Source organism: Aquarana catesbeiana, linkage group LG08 (assembly GCF_042186555.1).
Source record: "Aquarana catesbeiana isolate 2022-GZ linkage group LG08, ASM4218655v1, whole genome shotgun sequence".
In the NCBI taxonomy this organism is placed as follows: Eukaryota; Metazoa; Chordata; class Amphibia; order Anura; family Ranidae; genus Aquarana; species Aquarana catesbeiana.
In genome coordinates this window covers 208,792,580-208,806,784 of record NC_133331.1, presented here as the reverse complement: position 1 = coordinate 208,806,784, position 14,205 = coordinate 208,792,580, and the positions used below count along the sequence as shown (strand labels likewise).

General features: G+C 43.6%; 1 protein-coding gene and 1 long non-coding RNA gene across 2 annotated transcripts in view; one reads left to right on the top strand and one right to left on the bottom strand.

Moving 5' to 3' along the window:
- Positions 1–14,205, bottom strand: part of LOC141106725 (uncharacterized) — a 106,709-nt gene that overhangs the window by 25,775 nt on the left and 66,729 nt on the right. The window lies entirely within an intron of this gene.
- LOC141106246 (uncharacterized) lies at positions 6,144–7,234 on the top strand. The gene is made up of 3 exons (XR_012235701.1): positions 6,144–6,208; positions 6,651–6,865; positions 7,057–7,234. It is a non-coding gene; the product is annotated as an uncharacterized lncRNA (long non-coding RNA).

Sequence of the window (14,205 nt, the reverse complement as noted above, 5' to 3'; positions counted from 1 at the left end):
AGATCTGAGCATACTGTACAATTAGGCTATTGATCAATTACAAAAAAAAACTAAATCTGCATGGTCCAGCATTGGCTTAAGCCAGTGGAGTTCTTAAATTCCAGGTGGGCACAATAGCATCTTTATGGGCACAACAGCAGCTTTTTGGGCACAATATCATCTTTATGCTATGTTGGTGTGCTTAACCACTTGCCTACTGGGCACTTTCACCCCTATCCTGCCCAGGCCAATTTTCAGCTTTCAGTGTTGTCGCACTTTGAATGACAATTGCGCAGTCATGCAACACTGTACCCAAATAACATTTTTATATATTTTTTTCACACCGATAGAGCTTTCTTTTGGTGGTATTTAATCACCACTGGGGTTTTTATTTTTTCTAACCAAATAAAAAAGACTGACAAAAAAAAGTTTTGCTTAGCTTCTATTATTAAATTTTGTAAATAAGTAGTTATTCTCCTTCACTGATGGTCACTGATAGGTGGCACTGATGGTCACTGATAGGGGGCACTAATAGGGGGCACTGACTGGCAGCACTGAAAAAACTGGTTAAACAGCATGTTGCTTTTAGTGGATGGTGCTGTGAAAAAGAATTATGTAGTTTGGCCATCATATGGCAATTATTGGGTTAAATCAGGTGGTGAGGTAGCAACATATTGCCTCCTCACCAGGGGAGGATCAAGGGGGGGCAACAGGGCAATTGCCCCCTCCGAGAATGTGGGTGAGAGCGCGGGCAGCTGGCTTTGCGGTTGAGAGAGCGAGCGGGCTGGGCGGCTTGGTCTGTGAGCGGGCGGGTGAGAGTCTGAGAGAGCGGGCAGCTCGGTCTGTGAGCGGGAGGGTGAGAGTCTGACTCTGAGAGAGCGGACGGCCCGGTCGGTGAGTAGGCAGGCTGCTGGCCAATTAGGGAGCCAGCGGGCTGGGAAGCAGAGAGCTGACATCATCTCTCACAGCCCTCCCTGCATCCCCGCAGTTCCGCCCTCACTGTGCAGGCAGCAGAGAGATTACATCATCCCTCTGCTGCCTGACTGGTAATCTGCTGCCTGACTCTCTGGGACATAGCAGGAAAATGACACAGAAAGTGACAATTGTAGCAGGCAAGTAAAAATCCAAAAAAGTAAAAACCTGGGAGCAGGTGACGTGGCAAGTGACAATCCGCATCTGGCGGCAGGCGACATGGCACGTGACAATCCACAACGTGTGGCAGGTGACGTGGCAAGTGACAATCCTCATCTGGTGGCAGGTGACGTGGCAAGTGACAATCCGCATCTGGTGGCAGGCGACGTGGCAAGTGACACACTCAGGGCTCCCACTGATTCTGCATTACGGTGATTTGAACTATTTCATTTTATACAACAATGCAATAATATAAATAATGCGCTTCAATCATTATGACACCATAACAACCATGGTGCCGTGATGATTGAAGCGCCAACACCAGCCATTTCCCCGATAAATTGCCCCCCCAAAAAAACGTATTTTCTGGCAGTGCCCCTCCCAAGACTAGACTCTGGATCTGCCCCTGCTCCTCACCACCTCTTAAACAGCTCTGAAAAGCGATCCAAGCATGGATCTTTTCAGAGGAGCAAAAGTCAATTCTACAGATGTGAAGGAGCCCCGATAAATTGCCCCCCCAAAAAAATGTATTTTCTGGCAGTGCCCCTCCCAAGACTAGACTCTGGATCTGCCCCTGCTCCTCACCACCTCTTAAACAGCTCTGAAAAGCGATCCAAGCATGGATCTTTTCAGAGGAGCAATAGTCACTTCCACAGATGTGAAGGAGCCCTAAGGCCCCCTTCACACGGACGGATAGAATGGTGCTTTTAGCTGCAGATTTTCTAGTTTTCTACTGCAGCTAAAAGCACACAATGCTTTCCTATGGCCCCATTCACACACTGCTGTTAGCTGCGTTTTTAATACCGGCGGTTTTGTGCGGATAGAAAAAATAGAATTGACTGCGTCCAGAAGCGATTTAGCGCAGCTTTCCGCACATAACTGCAGGTAATCACAGTGCACTGTGTCAGCTGCGGATAGCAGCGCCGGGCTGGCTCGCTCATCAGGAAAGGAGAATTGTTTTTTCCTTTCCCAATGACAAGCACAGGGATACGACTTGGATCCCCACCAATGCCAGGCACTGTTTGTATGAATCTTGAGGGTGAACTCCACGCCAAATTTTAAATAGAAAAATGGCATGGGTTCCCCTCCAAGAGCATACCAGGCCCTTCGGTCTGGTATGGATTCCAAGGGGCACCCCGTACGCCGAAAAAATGGCGTGGGGGTCCCCCCAAAATCCATACCAGACCTTTATCCGAGCATGTAGCCCGATCGGTCAGGAAAGGGAGTGGGGATGAGCGAGCGCCCCCCGTCCTGAACCATACCAGGCTGCATGCCCTCAACATGAGGGGTTGGTGCTTTGGGGCAAGGGGGGGCGTCCTGCGGGCCCCCCCACCCCAAAGCACCTTGTCCCCATGTTGATGAGGACAAGGTCCTCTTCCCGACAACCCTTGCCGTTGGTTGTCGGGGAGGAGAGAGGAGATAGCGGAGGAGCCCGGCAGAAGGAAAAAGGCACCGGAGAAGAACCAGAGAGCACGGAGACGACACTGGAGAGAGGGAGAAGAGGCCTGAGAGACCCCCGAAGTCGGAAGAAGACCCCCGGAGCTGCCTAATAAATTACTTTTAAAACCTGTGTTGTGTTGTTTTTTTATTGACACTTTTTTCCCCAGTTGAATGGGTAGGGGTACGTGTATGGTATGCTCTTGGAGGGGAACCCATGCCGGTTTTTTATTTAAAATTTGGTGTGGAGTTCCCCCTCAAGATTCATACCAAACACAGTGCCTGGTATTGGCGGGGATCCAAGTCGGATCCCCATTCAATATGAGTCGGTACCCTGTCGGGTTGCTATGGAAATGTCAAACCGCAGCTAAACGCAACCGCAGCTAATCGCACTGTACAAGTGCAGCTGATCGCAGTGCCTGGTGTCTTGAACTTCACAGAAAAAAAAACATGCTTTTAACTGTGGCAGAATAGCCGTCCGTGTGAAAGGCGCCTAAGAGTAGTCAAGCAAAAGCATGCAGGGAAGTAAAGTGATAACACATGATAACAGAAGGTTCGGCCTGATGTCCAACCACATGACAGTGTAAGGAGAGACACAGTCTATGCTGACAGGTCCACAGTCCTGCAATTGGAGACACGTTCCACAAGCAGTTCGCTTATAACAGAAGATAAGAGCGATTGGACAGCCTGTGACTGTGGGGAAGGAGATCCAGGTGTCAGCTTGACAATAAGCCCCAGTGGGCTAAGCCCCAGTGAAGTGAACATTCTCTTATCATGTTTGACTTTCTTTCCTGCACTTTCCTCCCTAGTATGTGGACACCTTGCTGATTCAAGGGGGGATAAGTAAGGTAAAGTAATTGAGAGAAAAGCACATTGGGATGGCTAGGCCAGAAATGACATTGGAAAACGCTTTTACTTATTACTTATTTTAAAAAATATAAAAATGAAGGAACACTATTGTTGCTTAAATGTTACAAAGAATATAACAGAATATGTAAAAAGGTAATCAAGGACGCAAAAATTCAAAATGAAAGACAGATTGCAAAAGATAGTAGGACAAACCCCAAAAAATTCTTCAAATATATTAATAGTAAAAAGGTCAGGTCTGAGCATGTAGGCCATATACAAAATAATCTAGAGTGGGTCACTGGGAACAAAGAGAAGGCAAATTAAGTTCATTCTTCAGTTCTATGTATACAAAGGAGCATGGGGGAGCTCAAGTCCATAATGGGGATGGTATTGACACAGCCCCAAATGATCCACAATGTCGCAAAAGTGATATGGTCCAGAAATATTTAGATATACTAAAGGTCGATAAAGCACTTGGACCAGATGGCATCCACCCACAGATTCTAAAAGAATTGAGCTCTGTCATTTCAAAGCCATTGTTTCTAATTTTTAGGGACTCATTAATGACGGGAATAGTACGACTGAATTAGCATAGGGCCAATGTGGTGCCCATGTTTAAAAAGGGGACAAAGTCTTTACCAAGTAACTATAGACCTGTTAGTTTAACTTCTATAGTCGGGAAGATACTGGAGAATTTAATAAAAGACCACCTAGATGAGTTCTTGCTGTAAAAAAATATTTTAAGCAACAGACAGCATGGGTTCACGAAAGACAGAAGTTGTCAAACAAATCTGATTTCTTTTTATGAAGAGGTAAGTAAAACTTTGGACAGAGGGGTGGTGGTGGACGTGGTATACTTGGATTTTGCAAAAGTGTTTGACGCAGTTCCCCACACACGGCTAATGTGTAAGGTAAAGTCTACAGGCTTGGAAATATCAGTTTGTAAATGTATAGAAAACTGGCTAAAAGACTCAATTCAGAGAGTAGTGGTTAATGATTCTTACTGTGAATGGTCTAAGGTTAGCAGTGGTGTACCCCAAGGTTCAGTGTTGGGAACCTTACTTTTTAACATCTTTATAAATGATATTGGGTCTGGGATTAAAAGTACCATTTCAGTCTTTGCAGATGGCACCAAACTATGCAGTGGAATAACGTCCTTACAGGATGTCTCCAATTTACAAGCCAACCTCAATGCACTGTCTGATTGGGCGACTATGTGGCAGATGAGGTTTAATGTTGATAAATGTAAAGTTATGCACTTGGGGGCTAATATGCATGCATCATACATACTATGGGGAGTATAACTGGGGGAATCCATAGTGGAGAAGGATCTTGGAGTTTTGGTAGATCATAAGCTCAATAATTACATGCAATGCCAAGCTGCAGTATCCAAGGCGAGCAAAGTCCTTTCTTGTATTAAGAGAGGTATAGACTCCAGAGAGTGAGAGAGAGAGAGAAAGAGAGAGAGAGAGAGATATCATTTTGCTCCGTACAAATCATTAGTAAGACCTCATCTGGAATATGCAGTTTAGTTTTGGGAACCAGTTCTCAAAAAGGATATAGGGGAACTGGAGAAAGTGCAGAGAAGGGCAACCAAACTGATAAGAGGCATGGAGGAGCTCAGCTATGAGGAAAGATTAGAGGGACTGAATTTATTCTCTCTTGAGAAGAGGAGATTAAGGGGGGGTATGATCACCATGTACAAATATGTAAAGGGTCCATATAGTGAACTTGGTGTTGTTATTCACTTTACAGTCAACACAGAGGACAAGGGGGCACTTTCATCTCCAAATACGGAAAGGTTTCTTCACAGTAAGAGCTGTGAAAATGTGGAATAGACTCCCTCCAGATGTGGTTCTGGCCAGCTTAGTAGATTGCTTTAAGAAAGGTCTGGATTCTTTCCTAAATGCACACAATATAACTGGGTACTAACACTTATAGGTAAAGTTGATCCAGGGAAAATCTGATTGCCTCTTGGGGGTCAGGAAAGAATTTTTTTTCCCTGCTGGAGCAAATTGGATCATGCTTTGCTGGGGGGTTTTCGCCTTCCTCTAGATCAACTGTGGGTATAGGGTTGGGTATATGGGATTGTTTGATATTATTTTTTATTTATTTATTTTTATGGTTGAACTGGATAGACTTGTGTCTTTTTTCAACCTGACTAACTATGTAAAAGGGAAATTCTGCCCGAAAAGGTGAACTTACCCTTTAAGTGTGGTCACATATGAATAAATTGTAGGTAAAATTGCACTCACAGATTTTCCTTACCTAAAGTGATTGTATAGTCTTGTTTTTTTTCCCTATAAAATAACAAACATGTTATACTTACCTGCTCTGCTGCAATAGATTTGCACAGAGCAGCCTGGATCCTCCTCTTCTCGGGTCCTTCTTTGGAGCTCCTGAGCCCTCCCTCCTGTTTAGTGCCCTCACAGCAAGGAGCTTGCTATGTGGGCACCCAAGTCGAGTCACAGTCCCCTGTGTCCATTCAGACATGGAGCCCAACCCAGCCCCCCCTCTCCTGATTGGATAACTGACTTTGACAGCAGTGGCAGCCAATTGTGCCGCTGCTGTGTCTCAGCCAATCAGGAGGGAGAATCTAGGAACACTATCAGAGCTCCAAGGCAGATAGAAATCAGCTGTTTTTGGAGCTTTGAGGCTGATACAAATCAGCTTTGTTATTGACTGCTACGCAAATGCAGTTGACCTCTTACACCCCTATAAAAACCAGACATCAGCACAGTCACAATGCTGACTGTTTGCTGATGTGATGTAGATGTTGCAACTTTGAGAGCTTTTCTGACTCTAATCACGGGTATGTACCTTGAGCAATACATGTTATGATAAGCTTTAAACCTATTAGCATTTGATACCTTTTGAATTATCTGTACACATTATAATAATAGGCTTTAAACTTTCAGAAGTCCTGCCAGACTACAAGGAAGGAACAATTTATCTTATAGAGACACTTTGTGGCTTTATAATTATGATCCATATAAGAGTGAATTTCTCTTTTTTGTTCGTTTTAATTCATTATTTGGATTCTCAGATCAAATGTATTTGTCTATTTCAAATTAAATATACAAATCTATATACAATTGTATGTCGCAATATCTACTTTTAATGATTAGACTAAATACAGTTGTTCATTCCAAATAATCAATTTTCTTCTCTTTGAAGGAAAGTTTATGCATGATACCCCTTGTTTTTTTTTTTTTTTTTTTTTTTTTTAAAACTCGTCTTTTCTGATCATACAGGTATACCATATTTAAGTTTCAAAACCCTTATGCTGGGGCACTACTGAGTGCCATATCGCACATCGTGGTCTATATACAACTTACACCAACTAAGTGTTACCTCATTGTGCCCCACCACAGTGGATTATTCCAAATAAAAAAACTAATTCTCTTCTCTCTGGACCAGATTCTTATTCAACTCCGTCCAGCAAACATTCCTCAGCAAATACGTCCAGGTTTTGTATTAGGTTTTTTACTTTTAACCATTTTTTCATATTCATCCCCCTCCCTCCCTCCTCCCCCCCCTTTTTTTTTTTTTTTTTCTGGGCTTGTCTTATGGCCGACTTGTCTTCCTTTTCCTCATCGATGCTCCTCTTATTTCCTGTCCCCACATTGTTCAACCCTGATGATTCGTTCTTTCTTATAGATGTACACCTATTTCTACATATAACAAGCCCCTGAAGAAAGGATCAATTCCTGAAACGTGTCGGGCCTTTTTTCTCTCTTCCAAGAGGAAACCACAACTGTGTTTGTATATTGACATGTGTATTCTTGTAAGAGACTATATTTGTTGTTATTTTGTATTCTGATACCCCCTTTTTCTATGTCCCTGTTGTTATTAATGAGTCAGTTGCAATAATCTTATGCACTGACCTTTTAGTTTTTGACTTAACAATAAAATATATTTAATTTTAAATCCATTGTAGAAAACTATGATATCCAGTTGCCTTTAAAGTCCCAACTTTCGTATGGGGGACCCCCAATATATAAATTTGCATTAGGGATGCTGGCAACATTTTTGTCTACTTTTAGTGAAACATTCGATTTAGAGCCAATCTAGGAACACTAATGCCCCGCACACACGGTCGGATTTTCTGATGGAAAATGTCCGATCGGAGCGTGTTGTCGGAAATTCCGACCGTGTGTGGGCTCCATCGGACATTTTCCATCGGATTTTCTGACACACAAAGTTGGACAGCAGGAGATAAAATTTTCCGACAACAAAATCCGTTGTCGGAAATTATGATAGTGTGTACACAAATCCGACGGACAAAGTGCCACGCATGCTCAGAATAAATATAGAGATGAAAGCTATTGGCCACTGCCCCGTTTATAGTCTCGACGTACGTGTTTTACGTCACCGCGTTCAGAACGATTGGATTTTCCGACAACTTTGTGTGACCGTGTGTATGCAAGACAAGTTTGAGCAAACATCCATCGGAAAATATCCCAGGATTTTGTTGTCGGAATGTCCGAACAAAGTCCGACCGTGTGTACGCCCTATAAGACATCCATGATCATTGCTGGACAGAGAAAGTCCTCAGGTAAGTATTGGGGGGCTGAGAGGAGCTGCTGCACACAGAAGGTTTTTTATCCTAATGCATAAAATGCATTAAGATAAAAAAACTTCTGACTTTACAACCCCTTTTAATAAGCATGTCACAGATACCAAGGGTTAAGTGGTATGGATCAAAGGGCAATACACAGACATTCCAAACTTTGTGTAATTTAAAAAGCACAGTTTGGAAGCTCTTGCTATTGTCCATAACACTGAACCCTTTCTGCACACTGGATGCCTTTTTTTGTTTCTTTTTTTTTTTTGGTCTAAATATGCTTCACTTAAAATTTGCAGTGTTTTCTAATCTATCCATATCCTCTTCAGGATAGAGTTTGTTTGCGCTGGACTTAGTACAGCGATTGCAACATTAATTCCAGAAGACCTCTTAAAATCACTTGTTCAGTCAAGTAAACGACCATTGAGGAAGCTAAATAAATTATAAAATTTTACGTGCTATTAAACAAAAAAAACTGACCCGCAGCAAAAATTGTATAGTATGTGCTAGAAAGACAACAACAAACATTAAAAGTGACTGCTGTCAGAAGTGGAAATAGTTGCAGAAGGTATTTCCCTTAGGCTTCATTCACAGTTGTGTGAATGGCAGATGCGACTTTGGACATCAAAGTCACATGACAAGTCGCAGCCCATTCTTTTCAATGGCACCCTTTCAAACTGGTATGACTTAAAGTTGCAACGACTTTAAAAAGGTGCCTGCCCTACCATTGGTCCAGAGAATAAAAAGTCAGATCAAAGTTGCATCAAAATCGCGCTCCAAAGTCTGGAAATCGTGCGCCTTTGGAGACAGGCTAATGTAAATGGAGCCTTAAGATGTAAGTGTAGGCAGATATAAAAGACTTCAATTTAATCCAGTTATGTTTTAATTAAAAATATTTTAATTACATTTGATTATTATTTGAGTCTGTTTTTGTAGTAGCTTTCAATTTGATCCTGAGTATCACCTTTTCTTTTTTTTTTTATCTTGGCAAAGCTTTGTACTAAATTGTCAGGATCTGGCTTTTCTGTGTTTACAGGGGCACACACATAATAGAACTGGTTGAAAAGAATTACCAACCTTTCCAAGGAGGTGCAATTCATGAATCGTGTATTAGAGTTGCTACTCTTTTGCCCAGTGAAATCAGAGAAGGGGAAGGAGGACTGTTATGTCACCCAGTTGCAAAAAGCAGATGTGGTTTATCTAAAGTGGTAATTTCTCAATGGCCATGGTTACATTAGTGCGGCTTAGTTATAATGGGCATGGTAAAACTGAAAGAGATTTTAACCACTCCAGAAGATTTAACCCCCTTCATGACCAGTCCCTATTTTGCGATACGTCACTGCCTTCATTTAACTGATAATTGCGCGTCATGCAATGCTGTACCCAAATAACAATATATGTCATTTTTTTCCCCCACAAATAGAGCTTTCTTTTTGGTGGTATTTTTTTGCACTATAAACAAAAAAAGGCCGACGATTTTGAAAACAAAAACAATATTTTTTACTTTCTGCTATAAAACATATCCAATAAACAATTTTAAAAAATCAACTTATATAACAATGTGGCGCTTAAGAAATATTGTTCGTTGTCAGGCAAAAGATTCACCAGAATGTGTGTCTGGAGATCTGATTTGAATAACAACGTTTTAATGAAAAAAACCCAAACCCAGTGGGCTTATAGGTATATAAATATTAGTTCAAACTGTGATGCTAAACACCTGTGACTAGTGTTTCTTCTTATTAAAACCCATAAACAATGCAAGTGATGACTTTCTCAAAACCAGTAACGTACCCCAGTTGAAGTCCACAAGGACGAAACGCGTCGGGTCTGATATGCCTGCTGAGCCACTTTTTAAGCGCTTTTTATACAGTCAGTTTTTATCCTGGTCCTGTTGTTGTCAGTACCTGAATACTATTTTTACTTCATTAAATTTTGTATGAAGCAGATTCACACTATGTGGAGGATTTTTTTCATTTTCTTCCCCTGAGGAATATACACCTTATTGATCGACCAAAAGTGTATATATCAGCGTTTACCTACCTGAACGGGTGAGATTTCCAGAGTACAAGATGACGATCTGGACGGTTGGTGAGTAGTTGCTGTTACGCCTCGCCACACCAAGATCAGGCTTTGCATCTATCTCCTCTGAGCAGCTGCCCCTCGGATGTTCTTCGAGACAAGCCTATCTGACTCGCAGCCCGTGGTTAGTGAGTCCACCTCCTCTGGTAAGGGTATTTCATTCGTTACACATATCCACCAGACACCCCAGAGCCAAACCACCCCAAGGTTCACTCGAGCTTCTATAGTGCAAGGAAACCCCAACGTGTGGGAAAATATTGGAACTGGCTCCTTTTTTTTCAACATTTTCAACACTAGATTTATGTACTTTATCATGTTTTTGGTGAACACTGATTTATTATTTATGGTGTGTTGACACATATATTAACCACTTGCCGACCGCCTAACGCAGATATACATCGGCAGAATGGCACGGCCAGGCAGAATCACGTACCTGTACGTGATCTGCCTCCCGCGGGCGGGGGGTCCGATCGGACCCCCCCCGGTGCCAGCGGCGGTCGGCATATCGCTGGGAGCGTTGGGAGGCGAGGGGGAGACCATCCGATCGTGGCCCCCCCCTCGCGATCGCTCCCAGCCAATCGGAATCCTCCCCTGCCTGTGTGTAGTTTCACACAGGCAGAGGATGTGATGTCATCTCTCCTCGGCTTGGCAGTTTCCGTTCCAGCGCCGAGGAGAGAAGACATGTAAGTGCACAAACACACACAGTAGAACATGCCAGGCACATAAAACACCCCCGACCCCCCCCCCCGATCCCCCCCAACCACCCCCCCCCCCCGTCACAAACTGACACCAAGCAGTATTTTTTTTTTTTTTTCTGATTACTGATTGGTGTCAGTTTGTGACAGTTACAGTGTTAGGGCAGTGAGTGGTAGCCCCCTTTAGGTCTAGGGTACCCCCTAACCCCCCCTAATAAAGTTTTAACCCCTTGATCACCCCCTGTCACCAGTGTCACTAAGCGATCATTTTTCTGATCGCTGTATTAGTGTCGCTGGTGACGCTAGTTAGGGAGGTAAATATTTAGGTTCGCCGTCAGCGTTTTATAGCGTCAGGGACCCCCATATACTATCTAATAAATGTTTTAACCCCTTGATTGCCCCCTAGTTAACCCTTTCACCACTGATCACCGTATAAGTGTTACAGGTGACGCTGGTTAGTTCGTTTATTTTTTATAGTGTCAGGGCCCCCGCCCTTTATTACGAATAAAGGTTTAGCCCCCTGATCGCCCGGCGGTGATATGCGTCGCCCCAGGCAGCGTCAGATTAGCGCCAGTACCGCTAACACCCACGCACGCAGCATACACCTCCCTTAGTGGTATAGTATCTGTACGGATCAATATCTGATCCGATCAGATCTATACTAGCGTCCCCAGCAGTTTAGGGTTCCCAAAAACGCAGTGTTAGCGGGATCAGCCCAGATACCCGCTAGCACCTGCGTTTTTCCCCTCCGCCCGGCCCAGCCCAGCCCACCCAAGTGCAGTATCGATCGATCACTGTCACTTACAAAACACTAAACAAATAACTGCAGCGTTCGCAGAGTCAGGCCTGATCCCTGCGATCTCTAACAGTTTTCTTGGTAGCGTTTTGGTGAACTGGCAAGCACCAGCCCCAGGCAGCGTCAGGTTAGCGCCAGTACCGCTAACACCCAAGCACGCACCGTACACCTCCCTTAGTGGTATAGTATCTGAACGGATCAATATCTGATCCGATCAGATCTATACTAGCGTCCCCAGCAGTTTAGGGTTCCCAAACACGCAGTGTTAGCGGGATCAGCCCAGATACCTGTTAGCACCTGCGTTTTGCCCCTCCGCCCGGCCCAGCCCGGCCCAGCCCAGCCCACCCAAGTGCAGTATCAATCGATCACTGTCACTTACAAAACACTAAACGCATAACTGCAGCGTTCGCAGAGTCAGGCCTGATCCCTGCGATCGTTAACAGTTTTTTTGGTAGCATTTTGTTGAACTGGCAAGCACCAGCCCCAGGCAGCGTCAGGTTAGCGCCAGTACCGCTAACACCCACGCACGCTCCGTACACCTCCCTTGGTGGTATAGTATCTGATCGGATCAATATCTGATCTGATCAGATCTATACTAGCGTCCCCAGCAGTTTAGGGTTCCCACAAACGCAGTGTTAGCGGGATCAGCCCAGATACCTGCTAGCACCTGCGTTTTGCCCCTCCGCCCGGCCCAGCCCAGCCCACCCAAGAGCAGTATCGATCGATCACTGACACTTACAAAACACTAAACGCATAACTGCAGCGTTCGCAGAGTCAGGCCTGATCCCTGCGATCGCTAACAGTTTTTTTTGTAGCGTTTTGGTGAACTGGCAAGCACCAGTGGCCTAGTACACCCCGGTCGTAGTCAAACCCGCACTGCAGTAACACTTGGTGACGTGGCGAGTCCCATTAATGCAGTTCAAGCTGGTGAGGTGGCAAGCACAAGTAATGTCCCGCTGCCACCAAAAAGACAAACACAGGCCCGTCGTGCCCATAATGCCCTTCCTGCTGCATTCGCCAATCCTAATTGGGAACCCACCACTTTTGCAGCGCCCGTACTTCCCCCATTCACATCCCCAACCAAATGCAGTCGGCTGCATGAGAGGCATTTTCTTTATGTCCTCCCGAGTACCCCTACCCAACTAACCCCCCCAAAAAAGATGTTGTGTCTGCAGCAAGCGCGGATATAGGCGTGACACCCGCTATTATTGTCTCTCCTGTCCTGACAATCCTGGTCTTTGCATTGGTGAATATTTTGAACGCTACCATTCACTAGTTGAGTATTAGCGTAGGGTACAGCATTGCACAGACTAGGCACACTTTCACAGGGTCTCCCAAGATGCCATCGCATTTTGAGAGACCCGAACCTGGAACCGGTTACAGTTATAAAAGTTAGTTACAAAAAAAAGTGTAAAAAAAAAAAAAAAACACAAACAAAAATATAAAATAAAAAATAATAGTTGTCGTTTTATTGTTCTTTCTCTCTCTATTCTCTCTATTGTTCTGCTCTTTTTTACTGTATTCTATTCTGCAATATTTTATTGTTATTATGTTTTATCATGTTTGCTTTTCAGGTATGCAATTTTTTATACTTTACCGTTTACTGTGCTTTATTGTTAACCATTTTTTTGTCTTCAGGTACGCCATTCACGACTTTGAGTGGTTATACCAGAATGATGCCTGCAGGTTTAGGTATCATCTTGGTATCATTCTTTTTAGCCAGCGGTCGGCTTTCATGTAAAAGCAATCCTAGCGGCTAATTAGCCTCTAGACTGCTTTTACAAGCAGTGGGAGGGAATGCACCCCCCCCAACGTCTTCCGTGTTTTTCTCTGGCTCTCCTGTCTCAACAGGGAACCTGAGAATGCAGCCGGTGATTCAGCCAGCTGACCATAGAGCTGATCAGAGACCAGAGTGGCTCCAATCATCTCTATGGCCTAAGAAACCGGAAGCTATGAGCATTTTATGACTTAGATTTCGCCGGATGTAAACAGCGCCATTGGGAAATTGGGAAAGCATTTTATCACACCGATCTTGGTGTGGTCAGATGCTTTGAGGGCAGAGGAGAAATCTAGGGTCTAATAGACCCCAATTTTTTCAAAAAAGAGTACCTGTCACTACCTATTGCTATGATAGGGGATATTTACATTCCCTGAGATAACAATAAAAATGATTTAAAAAAAAAAAAATGAAAGGAACAGTTTTAAAAAAATAATAATAATAAAGAAAAAAAAAAAAAAAAAAAAAAAAGCACCCCTGTCCCCCCTGCTCTTGCGCTAAGGCGAACGAAAGCGTCTGTCTGGCGTCAAATGTAAACAGCAATTGCACAATGCATGTGAGGTATCACCGCGAACGTCAGATCGAGGGCAGTAATTTTAGCAGTAGACCTCCTCTGTAAATCTAAAGTGGTAACCTGCAAAGGCTTTTAAAGGCTTTTAAAAATGTATTTAGTTTGTCGCCACTGCACGTTTGTGCGCAATTTTAAAGCATGTCATGTTTGGTATCCATGTACTCGGCCTAAGATCATCTTTTTTATTTCATCAAACATTTGGGCAATATAGTGTGTTTTAGTGCATTAAAATTTAAAAAAGTGTGTTTTTTCCCCCAAAAATGCGTTTGAAAAATCGCTGCGCAAATACTGTGTGAAAAAAAAAAATGAAACACCCACCATTTT